Source organism: Bombina bombina, chromosome 4 (genome assembly GCF_027579735.1).
Source record: "Bombina bombina isolate aBomBom1 chromosome 4, aBomBom1.pri, whole genome shotgun sequence".
In the NCBI taxonomy this organism is placed as follows: domain Eukaryota; kingdom Metazoa; phylum Chordata; class Amphibia; order Anura; family Bombinatoridae; genus Bombina; species Bombina bombina.
Window position 1 is genome coordinate 106,350,938 of NC_069502.1, and position 16,524 is coordinate 106,367,461.

Here is a 16,524-nt window from a genome sequence, read left to right on the forward strand (position 1 = left end):
GATTATAGCAGCAAATCAGAAATCACTCCTAGACAGCCTGTTTCGTTCTATTTGGAACTCATCAGTAGGGGATAGATTTCTGGTTGCTGCATTGATAAAGCTATTTTCAAGGTTAAACCAAAATTCATTAAAATTATGGGGGGAGATAAAAAACTGAAATTAAAATCCTCCATGTCTCAAAATTAATCTAGGAGTGATTTCTGATTTGCTGCTATAATCCTGTTAAAAGGATAGCTGTGTTAAAACAGTATTTTTGAAGCAAAATTTGCATATCTAATTTGTATAGCTTACCCAGAATTTTCTTGTGCATTGGTAACATTGTATATAAGTTATTTCTGGGGAAAAAAGCAAGCGGGGATTCTTGCCTACATGTGCTAATTTCCTATGCAAATATTTACATTGATTTAATTTTGAGACATGGAGGATTTTAATTTCAGTTTTTTATCTCCCCCCATAATTTTAATGAATTATATATATATATATATATATATATATATATATATATATATACACACAAAATATTATAAAAAAGTGACTCAGGATTGGTCGCTCTCACATATAAATTAAGTCAGGTCAAAAAACTGTTCAGATAAAATACAATACAGGGAGTGCAGAATTATTAGGCAAATGAGTATTTTGACCGCATCATCCTCTTTATGCATGTTGTCTTACTCCAAGCTGTATAGGCTCGAAAGCCTACTACCAATTAAGCATATTAGGTGATGTGCATCTCTGTAATGAGAAGGGGTGTGGTCTAATGACATCAACACCCTATATCAGGTGTGCATAATTATTAGGCAACTTCCTTTCCTTTGGCAAAATGGGTCAAAAGAAGGACTTGACAGGCTCAGAAAAGTCAAAAATAGTGAGATATCTTGCAGAGGGATGCAGCACTCTTAAAATTGCAAAGCTTCTGAAGCGTGATCATCGAACAATCAAGCGTTTCATTCAAAATAGTCAACAGGGTCGCAAGAAGCGTGTGGAAAAACCAAGGTGCAAAATAACTGCCCATGAACTGAGAAAAGTCAAGCGTGCAGCTGCCAAGATGCCACTTGCCACCAGTTTGGCCATATTTCAGAGCTGCAACATCACTGGAGTGCCCAAAAGCACAAGGTGTGCAATACTCAGAGACATGGCCAAGGTAAGAAAGGCTGAAAGTCGACCACCACTGAACAAAACACACAAGCTGAAACGTCAAGACTGGGCCAAGAAATATCTCAATACTGATTTTTCTAAGGTTTTATGGACTGATGAAATGAGAGTGAGTCTTGATGGGCCAGATGGATGGGCCCGTGGCTGGATTGGTAAAGGAAAGAGAGCTCCAGTCCGACTCAGACGCCAGCAAGGTGGAGGTGGAGTACTGGTTTGGGCTGGTATCATCAAAGATGAGCTTGTGGGGCCTTTTCGGGTTGAGGATGGAGTCAAGCTCAACTCCCAGTCCTACTGCCAGTTTCTGGAAGACACCTTCTTCAAGCAGTAGTACAGGAAGAAGTCTGCATCCTTCAAGAAAAACATGATTTTCATGCAGGACAATGCTCCATCACACGCGTCCAAGTACTCCACAGCGTGGCTGGCAAGAAAGGGTATAAAAGAAGAAAATCTAATGACATGGCCTCCTTGTTCACCTGATCTGAACCCCATTGAGAACCTGTGGTCTATCATCGAATGTGAGATTTACAAGGAGGGAAAACAGTACACCTCTCTGAACAGTGTCTGGGAGGCTGTGGTTGCTGCTGCACGCAATGTTGATGGTGAACCGATCAAAACACTGACAGAATCCATGGATGGCAGGCTTTTGAGTGTCCTTGCAAAGAAAGGTGGCTATATTGGTCACTGATTTGTTTTTGTTTTGTTTTTGAATGTCAGAAATGTATATTTGTGAATGTTGAGATGTTATATTGGTTTCACTGGTAAAAATAAATAATTGAAATGGGTATATATTTGTTTTTTGTTAAGTTGCCTAATAATTATGCACAATAATAGTCACCTGCACACACAGATATCCCCCTAAAATAGCTAAAACTAAAAACAAACTAAAAACTACTTCCAAAACTATTCAGCTTTGATATTAATGAGTTTTTTTGGGTTCATTGAGAACATGGTTGTTGTTCAATAATAAAATGAATCCTCAAAAATACAACTTGCCTAATAATTCTGCACTCCCTGTACAATCGGATTCAATGTTATAGAAATACATATAATACAATTGGTATACAATGTAATAGATATAAAGTGCAAATAATGAATACACTAATAGAAGAGACAATCTCAGAAGATCAAAATAGTACAATGTCTGGATAGATATCTGGTAAGGATACTGGTTGGTTACCTATGCAAATGCGTACATGTGCAATAATAAAGGTGGTAAACTGTAGAAAATGCAATAAAAAATGTCCAAAAATTGCAAAAATGCAAAAAAATTTAATCAAAAATTAAAATTTAAAAATCATATTGTGAAAAATATGTGAAAGATATGTGATTTTTTTTTTATAAAAAAATATATATTCTATTAAAGTGTCCAAATCAAAAATAAGAAATAATCAAAAAGTATAATTCAAATGATAATATGTATATAATACCCCCAAAAATGTATATAAATATGCATATGTGTCGAGTGGTATTATAGTACTGATGATATAATCCAAGTGTCTAAATAAGTGTGTATGCTATTAGTTGTGATTCCTGTGTCCAAGCTCGATATCCAAGAAGTCCCGCTACTGGTATAATAACTAGTAATAAACAATACAATCCTAAAAAAGAAAGAAAAAGAAAAAACAGTGTACAAAATGCAAGGCTATTGTTGTTGCACTCACCCAAATAAACGATCCTGAGAGAAATAGAAAGCCTCACAAATCTACCAGGATTATATATTTTTGGGGGTATTAAATACATATAATCATTTGAATTATACTTTTTGATTTTTTCTTATTTTTGATTTGGACACTTTAATAGAATATAATATATATATATATTTTTTTTTTTAAATCACATATCTTTCATATATTTTTCACAATATGATTTTTAAATTTTAATTTTTGATTTAATTCTTTGCATTTTTGCAATTTTTGGCAACTTTTTGATTGTATTTTCCACAGTCTACATAGGTAACCAACCGTTATTCTTACCGGAGATCTATTTAGACAGTGCACTATTTTGATCTTCTGAGATTGTCTCTTCTATTAGTGTATTCATTATTTGCACTTTATATCTATTACATTGTATACCAATTGTATTATATGTATTTCTATAACATTGAATCCGATTGTATTGTATTTTATCTGAACAGTTTTTTGACCTGACAATTTATATGTGAGAGTGACCAATCTTGAGTCACTTTTTAAAAATAAAACATTTTTTTATATAAGTTTTTAATATAAATAAATTGTTTTAAGCATTTTGAAACTACCAGTTTCTATACTTAATTGCCTATAAAGAAAGACCAACTGTAGGTGTTATATCATATATTATACATTATTAGATATACCATTGTTAATATCACCCTCCTTTTCAGTCAGCTTTGTCCCTGATTTATCCTTTTTTATATATACTTTAGCCAACTTTGGCGCTCCTATTCCCTTTTTTCTGTACTTTGAATCCAAGATCCAGTTAGGGGGTCTTTTATAGTGTAGCCTGTATATATATATTAATCTAGGTGCAGTTCTCTAAAACTACATACATCTTTTTCCTCTTTGGAGGCCCCAAACTCACAGAACTCTGCTAGTTCATAAAGGTTACGTACCAGGGGTGTATTTTGGCATAGGCAAACAAGGCACTTGCCTAGGGCGGCAGATTTGGGAGGGGCAGAATTTTGTTTGTAGCTTTATTTGTAAGAAGCTTACAGTTATTTTAGAAGTATTATACAGGTATATAATGGGAGATGTTGCCTAAAGATCTTACATTCTATGGGAGGTATAATAAGAGACTGCCCATGGAGCTTACAGTTTAGAGTTGTGTGTGTGAACATTTATTTTGTAAATGCCATAAAAATTCACATAACTCCCTGACCAAAACATAGTATGGCCAAAGAAGCCCTAAAATCTTGGTGGGGGAGCAGAATTGTGAGGGCTTAGGGCAGCACAAAGGCAACACAAAACCTAAAAATGCAACTGCTACATACAAAAGACTCCCCAGATTTCCCCACTCGTTGGGCATATTTGTGAAAACAAGCTCTCTCATGAATCACATTTCTTTTGGGCACAAAATTGGCACTGAGCTTATTCATAGCTATCTCAAAATCAAACTTTTCCCCTTCACAAAATGTAAAAGCATTATATACTGGTTCTTTCCCCATAGAGTATAGGAGATAATTAACTTGTACTTCACCAGTCTCCTTGTCCACCTTGGAAGCAATCCTGAAGCGTGCAAACCGCTGTCACCATGTGGGTCATGCTGCAGGCTGTGAGAAATCAAATGGATCAGGTGGAGTGAATTTCAACGTCATTAATCAGGAAGTAGAAGCACAGGTACAAAACGTCTGACACCATGTCATGAGATGCAGGACACAACGGAGAAGGTACAACTCAATTTTATTATAGCATCAAAGTTAGCAAACTTCACCATGCATGCAATTTGATTAACAACTGAAAATATATAACGGTCTCTACCGTCACGCCCACTTCGGGTAGCGTCACATACACTCTCATCACAGTAGCATTTTGCATTGCATGTGTGTAATGAGCATGCTCCTATCATTTCCCATTTTAAGTCTAGGAAGCATTTTTCAGTATTTGGTGTGTTAATAATACTTTGGTTAAACAGTTTAACCAACCACGTATAATACCCAGTCATGTATTACTGATTACAAGAACCAGAGAACAAAATAAAACAAAGCTTGTTATCAATTGCAGCTGACTTGTTTTCTTGGCCAAAGTCAGTTACAATCAGAAATGCGAAAAGGAAATGTTCTTATAAGTTAGAGTATTCAACATTTACATCAGAACATTATTTTGCTGAAATGTTTGGTAAATACACCATGGGGCATATTTATCAAGCTCCAAAAAATGGAGCTTGAGGCCCCCTGTTTCCGACAAGCCTTCAGGCTCGCCGGAAACAGAAGTTATCAAGAAGTTATGAAGCAGCGGTATTAAGACCACTGCTCCATAACTTGTCCGCCTGCTCTGAAGTGGAGGATAGAAATCAACCCAATCAAATACGATCGGGTAGATTGACACCCCCTGCTTGTGTCCAATTGGCCCAAATCTGCAGGGGGCGGCATTGCACCAGCAGTTCACAAGAACTGCTGGTGCAATGATAAATGCTGACAGCATATGCTGTTGGCATTTATCGATGGGCAGCAATGTGCAGCGGACATGATATGCTACTTCGAATCATGTCCACTCGCACATTGTTAAATATGACCATATAAGTCATTATTCAACTGGGTTTATACCACCTATACTTATAGGTCCAGATAAGCAGTGATTTACATTTCTTTGCATGTTTAGGTCTCTGAATTCTCTGAACTATTTGCTCTGGTGCTATTTGTTTACAAATAATTTCTATTTTCTTTTAATTATTGTTGTTGTTTGAAATTGTTTTTCTTTACCCTTTCTATTTTTTTAAATGCATTTTAAAATGTAATAATAATAATACTAAAAATAGCATATGTGTCTTAGAAGTTACTGCCTGGCATATATCATTACTTTTTAACATCTTTTTTCCCCCGCTACATGCCACGTTTAATTAAAAGATATAATTCTTATTTTAGCTTCCAAATTGTAAAATTTTACATTTACAATTTTTTATTTATCAGTATAAAATCTCATTTGCCATTTACCAGCCCCTTCTTCCTGCTTCTGCAAATCCCCTTTCAGGGTAATTATATCCTTCTATGACCCTTTTCTCCTTAGACAATTTGTATTACCTGCAGATAAAAGCATCTCTAGCTATTTTACCTTTACTTTAACTATTGAATTGAACTTTATCTAAACCAATAAAAAAAATGCCTATAAATGCTTTGTAAAGCACTGCAAAATCTGTTTGTGCTCTATAAATCACTAAAAAAAGAATAATTAATGATAATTTGAGGGTACAAGGAAAAATGTATCTTCATTTACAGTTTTTCAAGAGATCCGTTGATTGGGTAAGTATTGAAATAATTAAAACCTCAATGCCAGAACTGAGCCCTATCTATCTTTTCAAGCATTTATTTTTTAATTTAATTGTCATGGGGTCCTTTAAAACTTAATTTTATGTATCTAGCAAGTTGAAAACCAGCCTTCTCTGGGTTTAATGGATATAGCATTTATTGAGTATATAATTGTCTATAGATCTGTAAAGCTTTAACAAGCCAATTATCCCGACAGAGTGTGTCAGTTACAATTATATATTATATCATTATTTATCTTTAATAATTTCAGGAAAGCCATTTGACAACCATATGATTATGAATGCTGCTATTTCCAACATAATTGTTTCCATATTACTTGATCATCGATATGATTATGAAGATCCAGTATTGCTCAGGCTAATAGAATTAACAAATGAAAAAAACACTTGTTGGGCAGCCAATGGTCATGGTAAGTTCCTGCTTTGAACTTGAGTAGAAGGAAATAATTCTGCACTAATCATGCATGGAAACATTAATCCACTTCTTATAATCATATACTGTGACAGGGCAGTCGTAGTGTATCGTCTAGGTTATTTATTTTTATTGCCAGTTCCTTTGATTGTAAATTGTTGATCTCTTTTAAGACCTCTCACTAAGGTCCCAGTGATCTAAAGCTCTCTGCACAGGCGAATGCTCTGTGAGATCCCTCATTTTATAAAGGCAAATTTTAGCTTGGGAGATGTTTATCTATCTATACGGGGTTCTGTGTGTGAGAGACATACATAACAATGTCATGATAAAAAAAAAAAAAAAGATTTTGCGTGATTTCTCTTCATACTCGTGAGTTTTTGATCATCATGCTCTAAAAGTGGGATCAATAATGACCACAGACCATTTACCATGTTATACATCTCCATCCCATACTTAGTCCTGGACAAATGAATGACTATAGTCTTTTCAGAGAAAGCATTACATTCCTTATGCATAACTGGAAACTCAGGAGATTGAAATTAACTTTGTGACATATACCAAATAACTGGTAAACATATCTATTGATATTATCCTGACAAATTGTTATTATTATTATTATTAATATTCATATTATTATAAAAATTTAGAATAGCTACGTCTAAGTATGCATTCTGTATGTGTTCAAAAGGTTATTTAATTTGTTTTAGAAGCTAATTACGTATAAGTTAATATTTCCACCCATGAATGTGCATGAAGGTAAGAGTTCAGAGTCTAGATAGTTCAGGGACTGGGTCAAGGAATCCTGTGGGGTATTCTAGGCAGCACAGAGAGCAGCTAAGTAAACTGAGGTTTGAGAATTTATGGGTTGGTTTAGGTAATTGCAGAGTTATCTGAGAACAGCTACAAGTGCAACATACAAGACTATTCAATAGCATAAGACGAGACAAAGGGACAGTTCTCTAAATTGCATCTATTCCACAGATTGTGCAACTATTGCAAATATTTGAACTACTTTTGTAAGCTTTCATATTTACTTTTCTTTTGATGTAGTCTTGTTTAAATATTGTGTGCTGTCGGCTCATTAGTAAGATAAATAAAATATTTAGCATTTTATGACTCTACAAATATATTATTAAAAAGCAACATAATCCTCTTCCCCTAGAAACAATGCACTATTACTTCTTCTATCAGTTCCAAACTGACCCTGTACCATCAGCATCAAAATACAAACAGTAGTTAATTCCTACTGAGGATGCATGTATGAAAGTATTACTTGCTTAAATGCACAGTATAGCTAAAAAGTATACTTATAGCACTGGACAGAGTAGTTCTACTGTACAGGTGACATTATACACCTAGATAGTGTACTAGTGATGTTAAATTTAAGACCATGGGGCCGATTCATCAAGCTCCAAATGTAGCTTGATGCAGCTGTTTCTGCGCGAACCTTCAGGCTCGCCAGAAACAGGAGTTAAGAAGCAGCGGTGTTAAGACCGCTGGTCCTTAACTCGTCCGCCTGCTCTGAGGTGGCGGACAGCAATCCGCCCCGTCGCATACAATGGGGATTGATTGAAACCCCCTGCTAGTGGCAGATTAGCCGTGAATCTGCAGGGGGCGGAATTGCTGTGCTATGATAAATGCTTGTGCTATGATAAATGCTGACAGCGTATGCTGTCCGCATTTATCGATGTGCGGCGGACATAATTGCTACATCGGATCATGTCCGTCCGCACTTTCATAAATCGGCCCCCATATATTCAAAATAAAAATAGACATTAAACACTAACAACTAGATTACGAGTTGTGCATTCGTGTTTTAATGCTGAAAAAAATGGCTATTTCAGCGTTAAAACAGCACTGCAGCCATTATGAGTCTTGTTGGTATAGCTGTACCGCAAGCCTTTTAGCTTGTAATGCAACATCGGTCACGCACTCGTAAAAATGTCATTTTTTAGTGGGACTTCCATAGCGCCGGTATTACAAGTTTTGCGGTGAGGCTAAAAAGCTTGCGATGCAGCCTATACCGACAAGATTCGTTTTGCATTCTAAAAGTAGTAGTTATGAGTTTTACGCTACAAAACTGTTACATAAGACTCATAACTAAACTGCTACAAAGTACACTAACACCCATAAACTACATATTAACCCCTAAACCGAGGCCCTCTCACATTGCAAAACACTATTTTAAAGTTATTAACCCTTAATCTGCCGCTCCTGACATCGCCACCACTATTAAAAATGATTAACCCCTAATCCGCCGCTCCTCGACATTGCTGCCACTATACTAAAGTTACTAACCCCTAAACCACTGCCCTCCCACATCGCAAACACTATTGAAATATTATTAACCCATAATCTGCCGTTCGCCAACATCACCCCCATTATACTAAAGTTATTAACCCCTAATTCCGCCATCACTATAATAAACCTATTAACCCCTAAACCAAAAGCCCCCCACAACGAAATATACTAAATAAACCTATTAACCCCTAAACCACAAGCCACCCACATCGCAATAAACTAATTTAAACTAGTAACCCCTAAACCTAACGCACCCCCTAACTTTATATTAAAATTACAATTTCCCTATCTTAAATTTACTTAAAACTTATCTGTCAAATTAAAAAAATTAAGTTTAAACTAACAATTAAACTAATATAATTATTTAACTAAAATTAAGATAACTACCAATTAAATAAAACTAAAATACACATTAAAAAAATCCTCACTACTATAAAAATAACACATTATCTACAGGGAGTGCAGAATTATTAGGCAAGTTGTATTTTTGAGGATTAATTTTATTATTGAACAACAACCATGTTCTCAATGAACCCAAAAAACTCATTAATATCAAAGCTGAATAGTTTTGGAAGTAGTTTTTAGTTTGTTTTTAGTTATAGCTATTTTAGGGGGATATCTGTGTGTGCAGGTGACTATTACTGTGCATAATTATTAGGCAACATAACAAAAAACAAATATATACCCATTTAAATTATTTATTTTTACCAGTGAAACCAATATAATATCTCAACATTCACAAATATACATTTCTGACATTCAAAAATAAAACAAAAACAAATCAGTGACCAATATAGCCACCTTTCTTTGCAAGGACACTCAAAAGCCTGCCATCCATGGATTCTGTCAGTGTTTTGATCTGTTCACCATCAACATTGCATGCAGCAGCAACCACAGCCTCCCAGACACTGTTCAGAGAGGTGTACTGTTTTCCTTCCTTGTAAATCTCACATTTGATGATGGACCACAGGTTCTCAATGGGGTTCAGATCAGGTGAACAAGGAGGCCATGTCATTAGATTTTCTTCTTTTATACCCTTTCTTGCCAGCCACGCTGTGGAGTACTTGGACGCGTGTGATGGAGCATTGTCCTGCATGAAAATCATGTTTTTCTTGAAGGATGCAGACTTCTTCCTGTACCACTGCTTGAAGAAGGTGTCTTCCAGAAACTGGCAGTAGGACTGGGAGTTGAGCTTGACTCCATCCTCAACCCGAAAAGGCCCCACAAGCTCATCTTTGATGATACCAGCCCAAACCAGTACTCCACCTCCACCTTGCTGGCGTCTGAGTCGGACTGGAGCTCTCTTTCCTTTACCAATCCAGCCACGGGCCCATCCATCTGGCCCATCAAGACTCACTCTCATTTCATCAGTCCATAAAACCTTAGAAAAATCAGTCTTGAGATATTTCTTGGCCCAGTCTCGATGTTTCAGCTTGTGTGTCTTGTTCAGTGGTGGTCGTCTTTCAGCCTTTCTTACCTTGGCCATGTCTCTGAGTATTGCACACCTTGTGCTTTTGGGCACTCCAGTGATGTTGCAGCTCTGAAATATGGCCAAACTGGTGGCAAGTGGCATCTTGGCAGCTGCACGCTTGACTTTTCTCAGTTCATGGGCAGTTATTTTGCGCCTTGGTTTTTCCACACGCTTCTTGCGACCCTGTTGACTATTTTGAATGAAACGCTTGATTGTTCGATGATCACGCTTCAGAAGCTTTGCAATTTTAAGAGTGCTGCATCCCTCTGCAAGATATCTCACTATTTTTGACTTTTCTGAGCCTGTCAAGTCCTTCTTTTGACCCATTTTGCCAAAGGAAAGGAAGTTGCCTAATAATTATGCACACCTGATATAGGGTGTTGATGTCATTAGACCACACCCCTTCTCATTACAGAGATGCACATAACCTAATATGCTTAATTGGTAGTAGGCTTTCAAGCCTATACAGCTTGGAGTAAGACAACATGCATAAAGAGGATGATGTGGTCAAAATACTCATTTGCCTAATAATTCTGCACTCCCTGTAATTACAAAAAATAAAAATACTAAATAACAAAAAATAACAAACTCTAAATTGCAAAAAATAACAAACAAAATTATTATCAAAAAAAAAAGAATTACACCTAATCTAATAGCCCTAAAAAAAATAAAAAAAGCCCACCCAAAATAAAAAAAAACCTAGCCTACAATAAACTTCCAATAGCCCTTAAACGAGCCTTTTGTAGGGCATTGCCCTAAGTTAAACATCTTTTACCTTTATAAAAAATACAAAGACCCCCCCCCCAACAGTAAAACCCACCACCCAACCAACCCCCCAAAATAAAAAACCTAACTCTAACAAAAACCTAAGCTACCCATTGCCCTGAAAATGGCATTTGTATGTGCATTGCCCTTAAAAGAGAATTTAGCTCTTTTGCATTGCCCTGAAAAGGGCATTTAGCTCTTATATGAAAAGCCCAAACCCTGAACTAAAAAAAAAAACACCCAAAAAAAGTTTTAAAAATCCTAACACTAACCCCTGAAGATCCACTTACATTTGTTGAAGTCCCGCTTGAAGGATCTTCATCCTGGCGGCTCCATCTTCATCAAGGCGGCAGGAGGCTCCATCTTTATCCAGGCGGTATCTTCTATCTTCATCTCGGTGGCGTCTTCTATCTTTATCTCAGCGGCGCGAAGCGGGTCCATCCTGAAGGCATATGGTGCGGAAAATCCTCTTCATACGGTCACCGAAGTACACTGAATCTTCAATGCAAGGTACGCAATTCAAAATGGCAACCCTTGCATTCCTATTAGCTGATTTGATTTTGGAAATTCAAATCAGCCAATAGGATGAGAGCTACTGAAATCCTATTGGCTGTTTAAATCAGCCAATAGGATGAGAGCTACTGAAATTCTATTCGCTGATTTGAATAGCCTATAGAATTTCAGTAGCTTTTATCCTATTGGCTGATTTGAACAGTCAATAGGATTTCAGTAGCTCTCATCCTATTGGCTGATTTGAATTTCCAAAATCAAATCAGCCAATAGGAATGCAAGGGATGCCATTTTGAATTGCGTACCTTGCATTGAAGATTCAGTGTACGGCGGCGACCGTATGAAGAGGATGCTCTGCGCTGGATGTCTTCATAATGGACCCGTTCCACGCCACCGGGATGAAGATAGAAGATGCCGTCTTGATGAAGATGGAGCCACCTGCCGCCTGGATGAAGATGGAGCCTACGGGATGAAGGTCCTTCAAGCGGGACTTTAACAACTGTAAGTGGATCTTCGAGGGTTAATGTTAGGATTTTTTAAACTTTTTTTCGGTGTTGTTTTTTTTTTAGTTTAGGGTTTGGGCTTTTCTTAAAAGAGCTAAATGCCCTTTTCAGGACAATGCAAAATAGCTAAATGCCCTTTTAATAAAAAGAGCTGAATGCCCTTTTAAGGGCAGGAAAAAGAGCTGAATGTCCTTTAAGGGCAATGCCCATACAAATGCCCTTTTCAGGGCAATGGGTAGATTAGGTTTTACTTTGTGGGTTTAGGGGGTGGGGGTTTGTATACTGTTAGATGGTGTTTATTTTGTTTTGTAGCAAAAGAGCTGTTAACTTTAGGGCAATGCAATACAAAAGGCCCTTTTAAGGGCCCACAAAAGTACCCTTTTAAGGGCCCTTGGTAGTTTATTATAGATTAGGCTTTTTTATTTTGGGATGGGTTTTTTATTTTTTTAAAAGGGTATTAGAATAAGAATCATTTTTATTATTTTGGATAATTTTATTTGTTAGTTATTTTTTGTAACGGTATGTTATTTATTTTTTGTAATTTTAGTGTTTTTTATTTTTTGTAATGGTAGTTTTAATTTATGTAATGTTAGGTTTTAGTGTAAGGCAGCTTAGGTTTTATTTGACAAGTAAGTTTGTATTTATTTTAACTAGGTAGTTATTAAATAGTTAATAACTATTTACTAACTAGTCTACATAGTTAAAATAAATACAAAATTACCTGTGAAATAAAAATAAAACCTAAGCTAGCTACAATATAACTATTACTTATATTGTAGCTAGCTTAGGTTTTATTTCCAAGGTAAGTATGTATTTAGATTTAAATAGGAATTATTTAGTTATTAATTGTAAGTTTAATTTAGCTCTATTTTAATTATGTTAAAGTTAGGGGATGTTAGGGTTAGGTTTAGGGTTATGGTTAGGTTTATGGTTAGGTTTAGGGGTTAATAGTTTAATTTAGGTTGTTGCGATGTGGGGGGCTTATCATTTAAGTATCAAATTACTTGAAATGTAATTACTTGAAAAATAAATAATGAAAGTGTATTGCAGAGTTTTTTATTCATAAAGTTTATAATTTTATATTACCATTAATGATGTTGCAAATAGTTCGCCGGCGTATATTTCCCGGCGAACATAGCATGTTCGCATTCGCCGCGGCGGGCGAACATCTGCGATGTTCGATCCGCCCCCTATTCTTCTTCATAGAGTAAACTTTGACCCTTTACCTCACAGTCAGCAGACACATTACAGCCAATCAGCGGCAGACCCTCCCTCCCAGACCCTCCCACCTCCTGGACAGCATCCATTTTAGATTCATTTGGAAGCTGCATTCTTAGTGAGAGGAGGGACAGTGTAGCTGCTGCTGATTTAATAGGGAAATTGATAGCTAGGCTAGTGTATTCAGTGTCCATTACAGTCCTGAAAGACTCATCTGATCTCTGCTGTAAGGACAGCACCCCAAAAAGCCCTTTTTAGGGCTAGAACATCAGTCTGTTGTTTTTTTTTCCTGTGTAATCTTATTGCAGTTGCCTGCCTGCCAAGCCACTTGCCCAGTGCCACCACTCATATCTGGTGTAACAGTAGTGTAAATTATAAAAAAATAAACTTTTTTGACTGTGAAACATCAGTCTGCTAGTGTAATCTAATTGCAGTTGCCTGCCTGCCTGCCAGCGTGTGTGCCAGGCCCACTTGCCCAGTGCCACCACTCATATCTGGTGTAACAGTAGTGTAAATTTAAAAAAATAAAACTTTTTTGACTGTGAAACATCAGTCTGCTAGTGTAATCTAATTGCAGTTGCCTGCCTGCCAGCGTGTGTGCCAGGCCCTCTTGCCCAGTGCCACCACTCATATCTGGTGTAACAGTAGTGTAAATTAAAAAAAAAAAAAACTTTTTTGACTGTGAAACATCAGTCTGCTAGTGTAATCTAATTGCAGTTGCCTGCCTGCCAGCGTGTGTGCCAGGCCCACTTGCCCAGTGCCACCACTCATATCTGGTGTAACAGTAGTGTCAATTTAAAAAAAAAACACTTTTTTGACTGTGAAAAATCAGTCTGCTAGTGTAATCTAATTGCAGTTGCCTGCCTGCCAGCGTGTGTGCAAGGCCCACTTGCCCAGTGCCACCACTCATATCTGGTGTAACAGTAGTGTAAATTAAAAAAAAAAAAACTTTTTTGACTGTGAAACATCAGTCTGCTAGTGTAATCTAATTGCAGTTGCCTGCCTGCCAGCGTGTGTGCCAGGCCCACTTGCCCAGTGCCACCACTCATATCTGGTGTAACAGTAGTGTAAATTTAAAAAAAAAAACTTTTTTGACTGTGAAACATCAGTCTGCTAGTGTAATCTAATTGCAGTTGCCTGCCTGCCAGCGTGTGTGCCAGGTCCACTTGCCCAGTGCCACCACTCATATCTGGTGTAACAGTAGTGTAAATTTAAAAAAAAAAAACTTTTTTGACTGTGAAACATCAGTCTGCTAGTGTAATCTAATTGCAGTCGCCTGCCTGCCAGCGTGTGTGCCAGGCTCACAGCATATACTGTGCCCACTTGCCCAGTGCCACCACTCATATCTTGTTTAATAGTAGTGCAAGTGTACATTTAAAAAAAAAATAAACTTTTTGGACTGTGAAACATCAGTCTGCTTTTTTGTGTCAGGCTCACAGAGTATACTGTGCCCACTTGCCCAGTGGCACCACTCATATCTTGTTTAATAGTAGTATAAGTGTACATTTAAAAAAAAAAAAAAACTTTTTGGACTGTGAAACATCAGTCTGCTTTTTTGTGTCAGGCTCACAGCGTATACTGTGCACACTTGCCCAGTGCCACCACTCATATCTTGTTTAATAGTAGTGTAAGTGTAAATTATAAAAAAATAAACTTTTTTGACTGTGAAACATCAGTCTGCTAGTGTAATCTAATTGCAGTTGCCTGCCTGCCTGCCAGCGTGTGTGCCAGGCCCACTTGCCCAGTGCCACCACTCATATCTGGTGTAACAGTAGTGTAAATTTAAAAAAATAAAACTTTTTTGACTGTGAAACATCAGTCTGCTAGTGTAATCTAATTGCAGTTGCCTGCCTGCCAGCGTGTGTGCCAGGCCCTCTTGCCCAGTGCCACCACTCATATCTGGTGTAACAGTAGTGTAAATTAAAAAAAAAAAAAAACTTTTTTGACTGTGAAACATCAGTCTGCTAGTGTAATCTAATTGCAGTTGCCTGCCTGCCAGCGTGTGTGCCAGGCCCACTTGCCCAGTGCCACCACTCATATCTGGTGTAACAGTAGTGTCAATTTAAAAAAAAAACACTTTTTTGACTGTGAAAAATCAGTCTGCTAGTGTAATCTAATTGCAGTTGCCTGCCTGCCAGCGTGTGTGCAAGGCCCACTTGCCCAGTGCCACCACTCATATCTGGTGTAACAGTAGTGTAAATTAAAAAAAAAAAAACTTTTTTGACTGTGAAACATCAGTCTGCTAGTGTAATCTAATTGCAGTTGCCTGCCTGCCAGCGTGTGTGCCAGGCCCACTTGCCCAGTGCCACCACTCATATCTGGTGTAACAGTAGTGTAAATTTAAAAAAAAAAAACTTTTTTGACTGTGAAACATCAGTCTGCTAGTGTAATCTAATTGCAGTTGCCTGCCTGCCAGCGTGTGTGCCAGGTCCACTTGCCCAGTGCCACCACTCATATCTGGTGTAACAGTAGTGTAAATTTAAAAAAAAAAAACTTTTTTGACTGTGAAACATCAGTCTGCTAGTGTAATCTAATTGCAGTCGCCTGCCTGCCAGCGTGTGTGCCAGGCTCACAGCATATACTGTGCCCACTTGCCCAGTGCCACCACTCATATCTTGTTTAATAGTAGTGCAAGTGTACATTTAAAAAAAAAATAAACTTTTTGGACTGTGAAACATCAGTCTGCTTTTTTGTGTCAGGCTCACAGAGTATACTGTGCCCACTTGCCCAGTGGCACCACTCATATCTTGTTTAATAGTAGTATAAGTGTACATTTAAAAAAAAAAAAAAACTTTTTGGACTGTGAAACATCAGTCTGCTTTTTTGTGTCAGGCTCACAGCGTATACTGTGCACACTTGCCCAGTGCCACCACTCATATCTTGTTTAATAGTAGTGTAAGTGTACATTTAAAAAAAAAAACTTTTTGGACTGTGAAACATCAGTCTGCTTTTTTGTGTCAGGCTCACAGCGTATACTGTGCCCACTTGCCCAGTGCCACCACTCATATCTTGTTTAATAGTAGTGTAAGTGTACATTTAAAAAAATAAAAACTTTTTGGACTGTGAAACATCAGTCTGCTTTTTTGTGTTAGGCTCACAGCGTATACTGTGCCCACTTGCCCAGTGCCACCACTCATATCTTGTTTAATAGTAGTGTAAGTGTACATTTAAAAAAAAAAAACTTTTTGGACTGTGAAACATCAGTCTGCTTTTTTGTGTCAGGCTCACAGCGTATA

At 37.2% G+C, this 16,524-nt stretch overlaps 1 pseudogene; it reads left to right on the forward strand.

Moving 5' to 3' along the window:
* LOC128655960 (cytochrome P450 2K6-like) overlaps positions 1–16,524 on the forward strand; it is a 115,252-nt pseudogene that overhangs the window by 56,892 nt on the left and 41,836 nt on the right.